Source organism: Peromyscus leucopus, chromosome 14, assembly GCF_004664715.2.
Source record: "Peromyscus leucopus breed LL Stock chromosome 14, UCI_PerLeu_2.1, whole genome shotgun sequence".
Taxonomy (NCBI): domain Eukaryota; kingdom Metazoa; phylum Chordata; class Mammalia; order Rodentia; family Cricetidae; genus Peromyscus; species Peromyscus leucopus.
This window is the reverse complement of record NC_051075.1, coordinates 49,656,219-49,668,391: the sequence shown is the minus strand read 5'-3', so window position 1 is coordinate 49,668,391 and position 12,173 is coordinate 49,656,219. Positions and strand designations below refer to the sequence as shown.

Sequence of the window (12,173 nt, the reverse complement as noted above, 5' to 3'; positions counted from 1 at the left end):
TTTCGCCTTCACAGACAAGCAGATTTGTTTCCTGGGAAGCTGGAGAACGTGCTAGATCTCACAACCTCCTGATGATGGCGCAAGGCCCTCTGTGGAAGAGCCCCATGGTTCCTCTTTCTTCTGGACTCAGCCTTAACCCTGGGTATTTGGCTTCCTGGAAAACGCTACCCATCTTGTCTGTTAGGACCTTTGGTCTGAAGGAGTGGGACAGCTGGCCATTTTCTGGCTCTGCTGGACTCTCAGTTGATAATTCACATGCATTCCAAGACTAATGTGGTGGTATTCTAATTGTACTGAAATGCTACAGACTAAGGCAGGGATTTCTTCTCTGCTGTCCCCTCCCTCCTTTTCTACTGCGGTCTGCTGCTGAGGTCAAAGAGAATGCCTCCTTTCACATCTGGCTGTCCCATGCAAGCCTGTTCTACAGTCTTCCTTAAGATTTGGGCATAGTCAGGGTGAGCTGAAGTTCTCGGTTTCTTTCATTATTTTTGTCGTCTTATTCTGGAAGGGAAGTCTAGTGTGTCTGCCTGTTTCCATCTCTGTATAGCAGCTCTATTTTATACATCGCTCCCCAAGTCTGTGGCTCACAGTATCTCCTAGGTTCCCCCAGACGTGTTTGTGGTGTTAAGCACTGTAGAGTCCAGTCCTGTGTGTTTTCCCATGTGTGCTCCACACAGGGGCATCCTTTAAACTCACTCTTTTTCTGAGAGCCCCATCTTCCCATGGAGACGGCCCATGTGGGCTTAGCTGCGCCTGGCTTTGCGTCCCCTCTGGCTCTGCTGGCTGAGGACCTTGTACAGAGGACCTGGTCTGTGTGCTGCCTTCATTTCCGCAAATGTGAAGTAGCAATAGTTACCACACCACCTGTCCAACTTTACAGGACGGAAGCGAGGACTAGGACTGCCTAGATGAGCGTGTGCCTGACACTCTGTGAGCTCGGGCTCTCCTCCCGTCGACCATCAAGAGAGTCAGTCCCTGGGCTGCTGCCTTTTCTCCCCAGCATTCCGATCACACTTTGTGCTGGCACCTCTGGAATTTTTGTCTTGTGTGTGCTTTCTGGGCTTGGGTGTGTTCTCTCCAGGCACTATGGATTTTAAATACAAAATGTGACATGACACACACAGCTAAAAGACAGTGTAAAAGTTAACATACAAAAGAAGTCACGTTCCAACCCCCCTAAACCCCCAGTTTATTTCTAAGAAACAAATTGCAATCAAGTTTTCTTTTTGTCTCCTTTTGATCATTTTTTTTTTCTAGGAAAATGTAAGAATCCCAATAGGGTTCTTTTTATTGTCATCTTTGTTATTTTCTTTTTCTTCTTCTTTTTTTTTTTTTTTTTTTTTTTTTTTTTTTTTTTTTTATTGTCATTCTTTTTTGTTTTTTTTTCTTTTAAGAATTTTTTTAAATCAGAATTCTTGACAACGAAGGCATTCTTGCTCCCCCTGCCCAATTTTGTGTATATTATGTAGCAGCTGGCATGGGTCCTGGTGTTTGGCATCATCGACTCCAGGGTCCTTAGGAAATTTTACCCCACATCTTTCCCCAGTTCTTCTCTGGGTAGATTACAACTGCTTCTGTCAAGGTGCAGTGGTTCTCTTTGAACCTTTGTCTACCTCTTCCTCCCCCTACTTCTCTGTCTTTGTAGTCTGTAGTCCTGGCTAGCCTGGAACTCACTCTGTAGACCAGGCTAGCCTTTTAACTCACAGAGATCTGCCTGCCTCTGCCTCCTGAGTGCAGGGATTAAAGGCGTGCATCACTCTGCTTGGCTTGAGCCTTTGCTTTTGGTTCCCTTTTCATAAACTTGTTGGGAGCCTGGGACTCTGAGGAAGGTGTTTCTTGGATTGCCTTATGTAGTCATAAGCCTAGCGTTTCCTCTAGGCCATAGTGTCCGCACATCCCTCAGCCATCGAGGCAACAGGGCACTGTCAGTGACTAATCCTAATAATCTTTATCTGTGAATCTTTGCAAGTAAATGTGCCTGTAAAGCAATGTAACGGCCAAAAAATGTCGATATGAATTCAGTGGGCAGACCCAACTGTCTGCATCTTTATATTTGGTTCTCCTATTCTTGTCTGTGTGCCTCATCTCCTGTTTAAGTCATACTATACTTGCTGTCTGAATACTTACAGTTTCTGCTTTCTCCATCCCATTCATCTCAGGAGGAAGAAAAGTACCATGTAGGGAAAATGGTGATAATTCTTAGTTTCCAATCATTCCTTACTTTCTGTGATTGTTGATAGGAGTCGAGGTTATGGATCCTTACAGCTGTGATCTGAAGCTGAGTGACTTGCCAGAGTCATGCAATTGGCATTCCTGAGTCCCGTAGTGATACTTTAACATTTTTTAAGATTGTGTGTGTGTGTGTGTGTGTGTGTGTGTGTGTGTGTGTGTGTGTGAGAGAGAGAGAGAGAGAGAGAGAGAGAGAGAGAGAGAGAGTTTTGCCTTCGTACACTGGTACCTACAGACGTCAGGAGAGGTCGTTGGCTTCTCTGGCACTGGAGTTACAGATGGTTGTGAGCCTCAGCATGGGTGCTAGAAACGGAACTCAAATTCTCTGCAGGAGCAACTGTTGAAGCATAGCATGAGGATTCTTGAGCTCCAGATCTCCAGAGAAACCAGGACTGTTATGCACACAGGACTGTCTTTCCAATGAGAAAGATGAGAAAACCTGTTTTTCCATCCAGTCAGCTGAGAATTGGAAGTGATTCACAGCTTGGTGCTCTGTGTTTCCTGTGGGGCCAGGCCATATCAAACTCTCACAACAAAGACCCAAGGCAGCTAGTAATCTAAATGACCCTTATAGCCAGGGGCTCTCCCAAGCTCCCACAACCAGGACCAGAGGTGGTTAATAGCCCAAACAAACTCTCTGCTGTCTATATGGCTGAGATTAGGCTAGAGACCCTTAGGCCTTAAGCTCATTCAGGTAGCCTATCACTAGATCCCATCTTCTTGGAAGAAAGGACATGTACCCTGAGTTGAGTTTCAATGTAATTGTGCTTCCCTGTGGAACGAGGATTGTATCACACCAGGAAACTTTTTTTCAAAATTATACTGGGCTAAATACATTGAGAATACACCACTTGTTATTAGACTCCCCTAAGACTGATCCAGGTTGATGAAGTCAGTCTGCACGGGGTTTTCATTCTCATCTCGTCCTATTGTTTGCTCCTCTGTCTGACACCTGCAGGGACCCACTCCCCTCCTCATACAAGTGCCCCTCACCTGAGCCATCTCTCCAGCCCCATTCATTCAGCGTCAAAATCTGTCACTTTGCCTGGAGCACAGCTAGGTCCAAAGTGTTGCAGATGGTAGTGGGAAGAGGATCCATGCACCACCCGAGCAATCGGGGCGCCTAAGGCCTCATAAGGCCAAGGTCAGCGATGGGGAATGAAGTGTGTGTGTCCTTCTTGGTTACTAACACAAAATTCATCATCTTCTTTATTGTGCTCTGTTGAAGGGTCAAATGTTCATTGCTCTTGTGGGTTGTATAATTTTCTTTTCTTTTTTTGAGACAGTATTTCTCTGTAGATTTGGTGTCTGTCTTGGATCTTGCTCTATAGACCAGGCTGGCCTCGAACTCACAGAGATCCTCCTGGCTCTGTCTCCTGAGTGCTGGGATTAAAGGAGTGCGCCACTACCACCACCACCACCACCACCACCACCACCACCACCAGGCATGAGTTGTATAATTTTTATGAAAAAAAATATTTTAATTATTGGGCAGTAGACTCCTGGCTATCTACACAGAGGGACAGGAATGCTGGGACAGAGGAGTAATTTTCTCTTAGCTGTTGACACGGTTGTGTAAAAAAGTTACCCTCTTGAGTACCATAACGGACCTGCCCTTCTAATTACAGTTAATGATAAGACCAACTTGCCTTTCCCCCTGGACAGCAGCTGGCAAAAAGGGAAGAGACCCATCACATCCAGAGGTTGGCTGTGGACTCCAACTGCAGAGGCAGGTTTTCCCCACAGAAGTTCCCTTTAGATGATGTGACATTAATTTGATTTTTCTTATCTTATTGGTCACACAGACAACACCAAGTGGAATAGCCTGGAGATGAGGGTGAAGAATAATCATGTTTTCTATTTGGTTCTTTAGGACTTTACTTGAACAGCCAAATGTAGTGGTATATGTATATGATCCCAGCACTCAAGAGGCTCTAGACTAAGCCGGATGGTGGTGGCGCACCTTTAATCCCAGCACTCAGGAGGCAGAGGCAGGTGGATCTCTGTGAGTTTGAGGCCAGCCTGGTCTGCAGAGCTAGTCCAGGACAGGCTCCAAAGCTACAGAGAAACCCTGTCTTGAAAAGCCAAAAAAAAAAAAAAAAAAGAGGCTCTAGACAGGAGTTCAAGACCACCCTCTATGGAGGGCCCCAAAACAGCTTGACCACACAGCAACCATGACAGGCTTAGGGGCCTAGACACAGCTTCTGTGACAGGCTTACTGGCAGGCAACACCCAGATCCAGGAAAAGCCTTAAGCTGATACCACCCAGGGATCCACCCAGGGATGAGGAAGTACCTGACATCCCAAACATTCTGACCATTAGATAAGTGGCCAGATGCCCTTGATTCTAGCACACACCTGTTTTTGTTTTACAGGTACCCCTAGACAGTTGTCAGTCAATCAGGGTCCTGACCATGGAAATCCCCTCACCCCAACCTCTGCTATGATAAAAACTCTGCCCCACATGAGCTCAGGGCTCTCTGCATCAGACAGACAGAGGGACCGAGCTCCAGAGCTTGAAATAAAGTCTCTTTGCTTTTACATGGGGGATTCGGTCTCCGTGGTGGTCTTTTGGGGGTCTCCACAATCTGGGCATAACACCTTAGCCATAGGGAATTCCAGGTCAGCCTGGGCTACATGAGGTGCCCATCTCAAAGCAACCTCAAAAATAAAGCCTAAACAAACAGAAACATTTCTTATTTGAAACAGTGCCTACCCGAAGCACTTCGCACTGAGGCAGATGGCAGTTCCCCCATTTTAGAGTAGAGAAAACTGAAGCTCGGGGGGCTTGCCTGCTTTGCTGAAGAGCAGCGTACATGCAGCTAGAGAATGGCAGAACCAGAATCCAAGTCCTGAGCTCTCAGATGCCTGGGTGGAGTTTCTCTACTCTGTGCTGCAGTGGGCAACCTTGTCAAGCCTCGTCAGGACACACCTTTGGTCCAGAATCAGGTATGGTTTAGTTTGGCCTGGACTTTAAACTTGGTCTTCGGGCCTTTGTGGAGTTTATCCTTCCCACATGAGGAGCTGCAGGAGCCCTTCCTAGGCACCTCTGCCACCTTTCGACCTCATGATCCTAAAATGCAAACCCTCACACCCCCTTCTGCCCAGGCCCCTTGCCCCAGGCTCCTCCAAAAGCACCACACGAATCTCAGTTTTGCTTTTGTTCCTGTTTCTGCTGAACTAGAATAGTTTCTGCACACAGCTCCCCACCAACATACATGCTCACACTTTATCAGGCTCTTCTTTCCACTAGAATTTGTGTTGTAGTTTTGTTTTTATTTAAACCAAGGAAGTGTAAGTTGATGTCAGATAATTCTTTTTAAAATTAAAAAAAAATTTTTTTTTAGCCCGAAAACTAACGTAAACATTGAAAAGAGTTTGAACACCTTTGTTAGATCCGTGGGATCATTCTGTTGTGGGAGAGAGGAAGCCCCCCCCTCGGAGCATTGCCAACACAGCTGAGTGTGTTGTCGGGTGTCAGACCAGTGTGACTGTCCCTCTGGGAGGGGAGCTGAGTGTGCCCTGTGGTGCCCACATTTATAGATTAATACTATGAGAGGACATTTTGACCTCACCATTCATTCCTAACGCTTCCATTTGGGTCTGTTGCTGGTGAAATAGCACCCGGCTGGCAGCAGAGAAAGCCCCAGTGGTTTCCCCTGCTCGCCTCCCAGGGAGAGTCTTGGCCTTACTACTCTGGGGCTTCTGAACTTCGGTAGTGGCACGAAGAGAGACGGGACAGTGACTGTAATCCTGCAAAACTGGTGTGGCAGACTCTCTCTGTCTCTGTCTCTCTCTCGCTCTCTCTGTGTCTTTCTGGGGGGTTTGAACCCAGGACCTCACAGGTGCTCTATACATAGCCAGCCCCAGAGACAGTCTTTAAGAAGGAATTGGAGCATGCAGTGGAGGAGTTCCTTTATGGGAAGACACTGAGTGGGATTGAAAGGGAGCATTTGAAGCCGTGCTGCTCTGGATGCTGAGGAAAAATGAGTCAGACAATCTTATTTAAAATGTTGTCTTCCCCTTTCCTCCTGATTGGGCATGGCTCTGCCCTGGGGTTCTTACATGTGAGTCTTTAGCTTAGGTGTGACTAGGTTATAGGAGCTGTGAATCTGGCCAATTGTGGGTTCCTTATAAGCTTTTTGTTGCTTTATTTGATATGTAGTGTGCTGGAGGAGAGGCTGGAAACAGGAAGGTCACCGATCATGACTTTCCTGGAGAGTAAAGGTGTCCCCTCTTGGGGGAAAAGGAGACAGTTCTCCTTCTCCTCTTTTCAGTTAATTACATGTATTTATTGACAGTTTTATACATGTATGTAATGCATGATGAGTTCTTTCTTTTCCCACACTCCTTTATCCCATCCCATCCCTATCCAAATTCCTATCTTGTTTATTTTGTGACCCCAGAGTTTAACCAAGGTTGTTGGTGTGGCCGTTCACTTGGAGTTATGCCTCACTGGTAGGTACACAGCTGAAGGCAGTAACTCCCCACGTCCCGGAATCTGTTCTAGTTCATTCTTAAGGGATGACCCCTTCCCGAACCCACACCTGACTGTTCATGTCTGTTCTTGGTTGGCAGTGGACGCTAACTGGCTGTAGACCCAGTGAGGCAACTGAAGCTGGTGTGAGCTCATGATTGCTATTGAGTCTTGCCCAGAAGATAGGGTTTCACAGCCCTCCTCCATATCTTACGGCTCGTAAATTCTTTCTGTTCCCTCTTCTGCAATGTGCCCTAGCCTTAGAAAAAGGATATATATGTACGAATGTATATATATGTATATATATATATCCTATACATAAATAATAAAAGTAAATGTTATATATGTGTGTATATATAAATGTCTTAGGACTAAGCAGTCAACATTCACTCATGAGCACCTTGATCAGCCATGCATTTCTGCATTCACTATAATCCTTTGGGGGGGAGAAGGGCTTACTGATTAACTCTAAGGGTAGCATTTGTCTGGGAGTGTAAACATAAATATCTAGTAGACAGTCTTTGTTTGTTTTTCACTAGATTTATAAATACAGTAAAAAGCATAGGTTTGTAGATGTAACCAACCATCTTATTAAATAAGAAACACAGAACCAATGTAAAAGAGAAAGCCAAGAGGTCAGAGCTCAGAGCTAAAATCTCACCCTTCCTCCTGCGGTGGTCCTAGCTCTCTGAAAAAGAGCTACTTCCTGTGTGTATGTCTTTTCATAGTGTTTTTGTTCTGCCTTCTCATTGGTTGTAAACCCAAACATGTGACTGCCTCGTCACTGCCTGTATGTACAGCCCTCTAGGTCTTAAAGGCATATGTCTCCAATGCTGGCTGTATCCCTGAACACACAGAGATCTATGGGATTAAAGGCGTGCGCCACCACCGCCACGCTCTTGCTATGGTTCTAATAGCTCTGACCCCGGGCAACTTTATTTATTAACACACAATCAAAATCACATTTCAGTGCAATTAGAATACCACCACATGGGTTACCTCCCGTAGCCTCAAACCCAATCAGAGAGGGACTGGTTACCCCGGTAACAGTTGTTGCCAGTATTGCACAGCTGCACGTGTCTTGCTGTCGGCTTGCTACTGTGTTTGCAGGGTTCACAGCTGGGTCAGACTGTGGATGCCTTGTCTCCCTCAGCAGCCTGCTAGTATCTTCTGGCACTGTGACAGCCAGCCAGCATGGAGGAAGTTTCCGCCTCAGTTCCAATTTGACGCCTTTAGATCTTACAGTCAAGGTGTATGGTGTCTGAAGCAACGGGATCTTATTGTCCAGTTCTCGTGGGGTTACCAAGAGGGGTGGTCGAAGCCTCTAAGACTTCCTTAGCCATACCTTGTATTATAATTTTTGTTTAATAGTCAGTAGCTTCTAGAAGCAGTATTATGAGCCTTTAAGGTATCTATATTTGTGTGTTGTATGTGTATCTTTTTAAAAAGATCTGTTTTGAAATTAGGATAGAAATGCATGCTTCCCCACCTTCCCTTTTCTTCCTCCAACTTCTTCCATGCCCCACCTCAAGTTCCTGGCCTCATTTTTCTTTAATGATTCCAGCAACTGTATATGTGTGTATATATGTGTACACACCTATGAATATATAAATAAAGCCTGCTGAGTCTGCTTAGTGTTGTTGGTATATCTGTTTCAGGGATGACCACTTGGTATTGGATAACCAATGGGGGGCTCATCCTGGGAAAGACTAATTCTCTCTCTCAGCAGTCACTAACTGTTTGTAGTTCTTTTGTTTGGAATGGGACCCCATGAGAATTCCCCCTTCCATGTTCCCATGTCTATTGGTGTTGTGTTGCTTAGGTCTTGTGTAGGCAGCCATATTACTTTAGATATCATAGGTACGGCCTCTTTGTCCTCTCTAGGAGTGCAGTCTCACAGCAGACGTCTTGGTCCTTTGGCTCTCACAATCTTTCTGCCTCCTTTTGTAGAGGTAGAAATGTCCTAAATGTCCCCGAGCTTTAGGCACAGAAGTTGTGTTGCAGCTGCGTGCTTTGGGGCTGGATACCAGTTGTGGTTTTCTGAAATATGCTCTCCATAGGCTGTGAAGAAAAGCTTCTTGGTGAGTGGAGGGAGCTGTATTTACCTGTGGTAAATATTTAGAATGCAGTTACAAATTATGCTGGGTTAGTAAAGTGGTGGTGGTCGGTTCTCCTCCAAGATCCATAACCTCACTAGCCCCAGCTAGTTAACTAGTCTCCAGCACCGGGCATGATTTCCCTTCTCTTGAGTGGGCCTTAAGGCCAAGGAACACCTGTTGGTGACGACCAGGAGAGGAGTGCCACTCTTGTACCTTTCGGGATATCCTGCCATGCTGTTGTTGTCCCTGTGAATGGTTCTTGTAGCTTTCTATTGGTTTTGCCCTCCCTCCTGGCTTTATCCCCCCCCCCCCCAGTTTCATCTGGAAACTCATTCTGGACAGGGAATAAGTCATTTGAACATTTCCTCAGCAATTTTTTGAGTGTGTTTGTTCAGACTACCTGTGTTCCCACATGGAGAAAAAAAGAATAGACTATCCTCTTCTGCCCTGGATGCTCCACCTTAGGAATCAGTACGATTCTGAGTTTGCCTAACCATGCAAGCTGGACATGGTGGTTACTTATGATCATGGCACCAGTCAGGAAGCAGACTGCTCCTCTAGAAAGGGGGGGGGGCAGGCCATAACACTCTTGACCTGCCCCTCCCCCCCGACTGCCTATTGGAGATGAGAGCTCGTAGTTATGTTTGGAGGGAGACTGGAAAGGTGTATATACAAGTTCCATCTTCTCAGTAGGTATGGAGATGTGGGGAAAGGCAGAAAAGCCTCCATTAGCATAGTGGGAAGGATAGCGGGAGAGCAAAGCTTGAGACTGGTCCTCCTGCTCTTGGATGGAGAGGATGAGAATGATTCAAAGGAAGTTTTACTCTGTGTGTCACACCTTTCCACAACCATTAGAGATACTCTGTGGTTCAGAATGGCACCTCCCAGTGTTTCGAGCCTTTGGATCTGGGCCTCTTGCCCAGGAGGTCTGTGGTATCTGTGGTATATGGCATGGCTTCCTTGGCCCTCAGATCCTTTCTCTTCTCCATATCCTGAGTGATGTGCGGGTGACAGCCTGGAGCGTCTGCATCGTGTGTGAGTTATGGTTCCTACCCAGTTTGATTACCTGGCAGGTCTTCATGAAAATGGGGTGTGCTTGCTATTGTGTCGATGTTGTAGGGAATGCAGTGTGTCATCTGTCATCTATACAGCACAGGCATTACTTCCATCACATTCTTTCCGTCCTCTGGAGGCATACTACGGAAACACATCCCAGACAACCAGGAAATCGTGTGTGGCACAGTACAAAATAGTTTGCCAATTTATGGCTTAGGGGTAGGCAGAAGGAGAACTCAGAGCAAGGCCTTGGTGGAAGAATTAGGTCCTAAAAAATGGGGTGAGATTTAGGAGGGATTGGTAAGAGGGTGGGTAGGCAACAGGGAAGGGGGCTTGCCCCAACCGTGATGGGGCCAAGCGTTCATCGATCTTTTGCCACCAGACAGGAAGTACTGAACATGAGCATGATACTTCTGCACAGGCAAGTCTTGTATGTAGACAGCTTGTCTTCATGGGGCCTGTTTCTGGGGTGTGGTGGGTTCTGAATCCAGCAGTCTGGCCTTGGGCAAAGCCCTCAGCCTCTGAACCCGTTTCCTTTTCTGTAATGAGGACGACCCTGCTCTTCACTCAGCAGTGTCATGAGAAGTAAACGAAGTTATGAGTGTAAGCTCTTAACGTGATACCTGGCACCAAGCAAATGCTTCTTCATTACAGAGTTCATTTCTAAGAGCAGCTGCTTCTCCAGAAGCTACAGATTGTCGTCCACTGTTTTCATTACCACTGCTTCAATTGACCAGCCAGAATAAGATCCTTTTATTATGCCCATGGGACCTTGGGTCAGGAATTTGTAGAGGGTTCAATAGGATGTCTCATCCCTACTTCTTGGTGTCTTAGGCTTTAGCTGCCACAGGTAGAGACAGGTACCGTCCCTCTGAAGATTGTCTCCTATATATCTGGTGCCGGGACCAGGAAGCTTTGAAGACTAGGACCATGGGCTTGGCCCTTTCAAAGCTCTGCACCATCTGTGGTAGCTCAAGGCTGCAAGCAAAGGTGTACCCATGAACAGGGTAGAAACTGCACCGTCTTTTCTGTTGTAGACATAGAAGCGGTGCAGTACCGCTTCTACACACTCCATAGTTACAGGAAGCCTCCAGCCTAAGCAGAGGCCAGTGGAGAAGACGGATCCCCCCTCAGCAGAAATGTCAAGGTCACACTGGAGGAAAGCCCGGATGGTGGGAGATGTGTGTGAACACGAAAACGCATTCTTCTGTGCTCACTGAGGGAGCGGAGCCTGGAGGGAGACCCTGGGGAGTCTCTGCAGCAGCCACAGGAAAGAGGAACCTGCTGACAAAACCCTCGAGGGTCCCGGTCTACTTCCTCATTCCTGGTTCTTCTTACCCTATTTATAGCTGGGTGTGTCGGGGCCTGAAGAGATGAGCTGCCCCTGGTCAGTTTGAGCCGATAAGGTGAGAAAAGGAAGCAGGACAGGAAAGTGTTTGATTTTTGCCCCCCTTTAAGACAGGGGCCACCCGAGAACCCTGCTTCTGGCTCTCTGTTTCCCACTGGTGGTGTCCATGTTTCGCTGGGCTTAGGGCTGAAGCCTCAGCTGTGTTTTCTGGGCTTAATTTATACGAAATGGCAATGACGGTAGAGGTCTAAATTGACATCTTTTGAAGCAGTTATATTTTAGGATATGTGTGAGAGAGAGAGAGAGGAGACGCATGCCGGGAGGCTCAGCTGGAGTGCTGGCACCTACCTTTCTGTTTGAATCACAAAGCAGCTTGTTCTCAGCAGTATGGGAGCCTCAGGAAGGGGTGCAGTGGCCAAGGAGGAGATGAAAGGGAAGTCCCCATGGGAAGCTGGGGCTGGCCAGAGTCACTTTTCGAGGCTGACGAATCGCAACCTATAAATATATCGGTTCCCTGTCTTGTCTCCTGCCCTCCAGCTCAGAAAGGCCATGGATGTCTACGTCACACTGTTGAATCATGTGGCAAACACAGGCGTGGCACACGATGATGGGGGATGCTTTTTTTTGATGTGTTTCTCATGGTCTGGTCCACATCTGTACATCTAGTGTTTTATCTATCTATCTATCTATCTATCTATCTATCTATCTATCTATCTATCCATCTATCTATCCATCTATCTATCTATATGTCTCTCTCTCTCTCCATGGCACATACCAGACTTGAGTTGAGAATGCTGGAACCTTCCCGTGATCTTCCCAGCCCCGAGAAGCTCGCCCTCTGTATATGAATTCATTGCCGTCTCTTCCTCTGCTTAGTCCATCCCCAACCAGCCCCATACTGCCTCAGCCATTTTATTAGTTGCTTTTCTCTTCACTGAGACAAATGGCTGACAGAGGCAACTTA

The 12,173-nt window shown here is 46.7% G+C and overlaps 1 protein-coding gene across 1 annotated transcript in view; it reads left to right on the top strand.

Moving 5' to 3' along the window:
- Window positions 1-12,173, top strand: part of Map3k9 (mitogen-activated protein kinase kinase kinase 9) — a 76,582-nt gene that overhangs the window by 18,448 nt on the left and 45,961 nt on the right.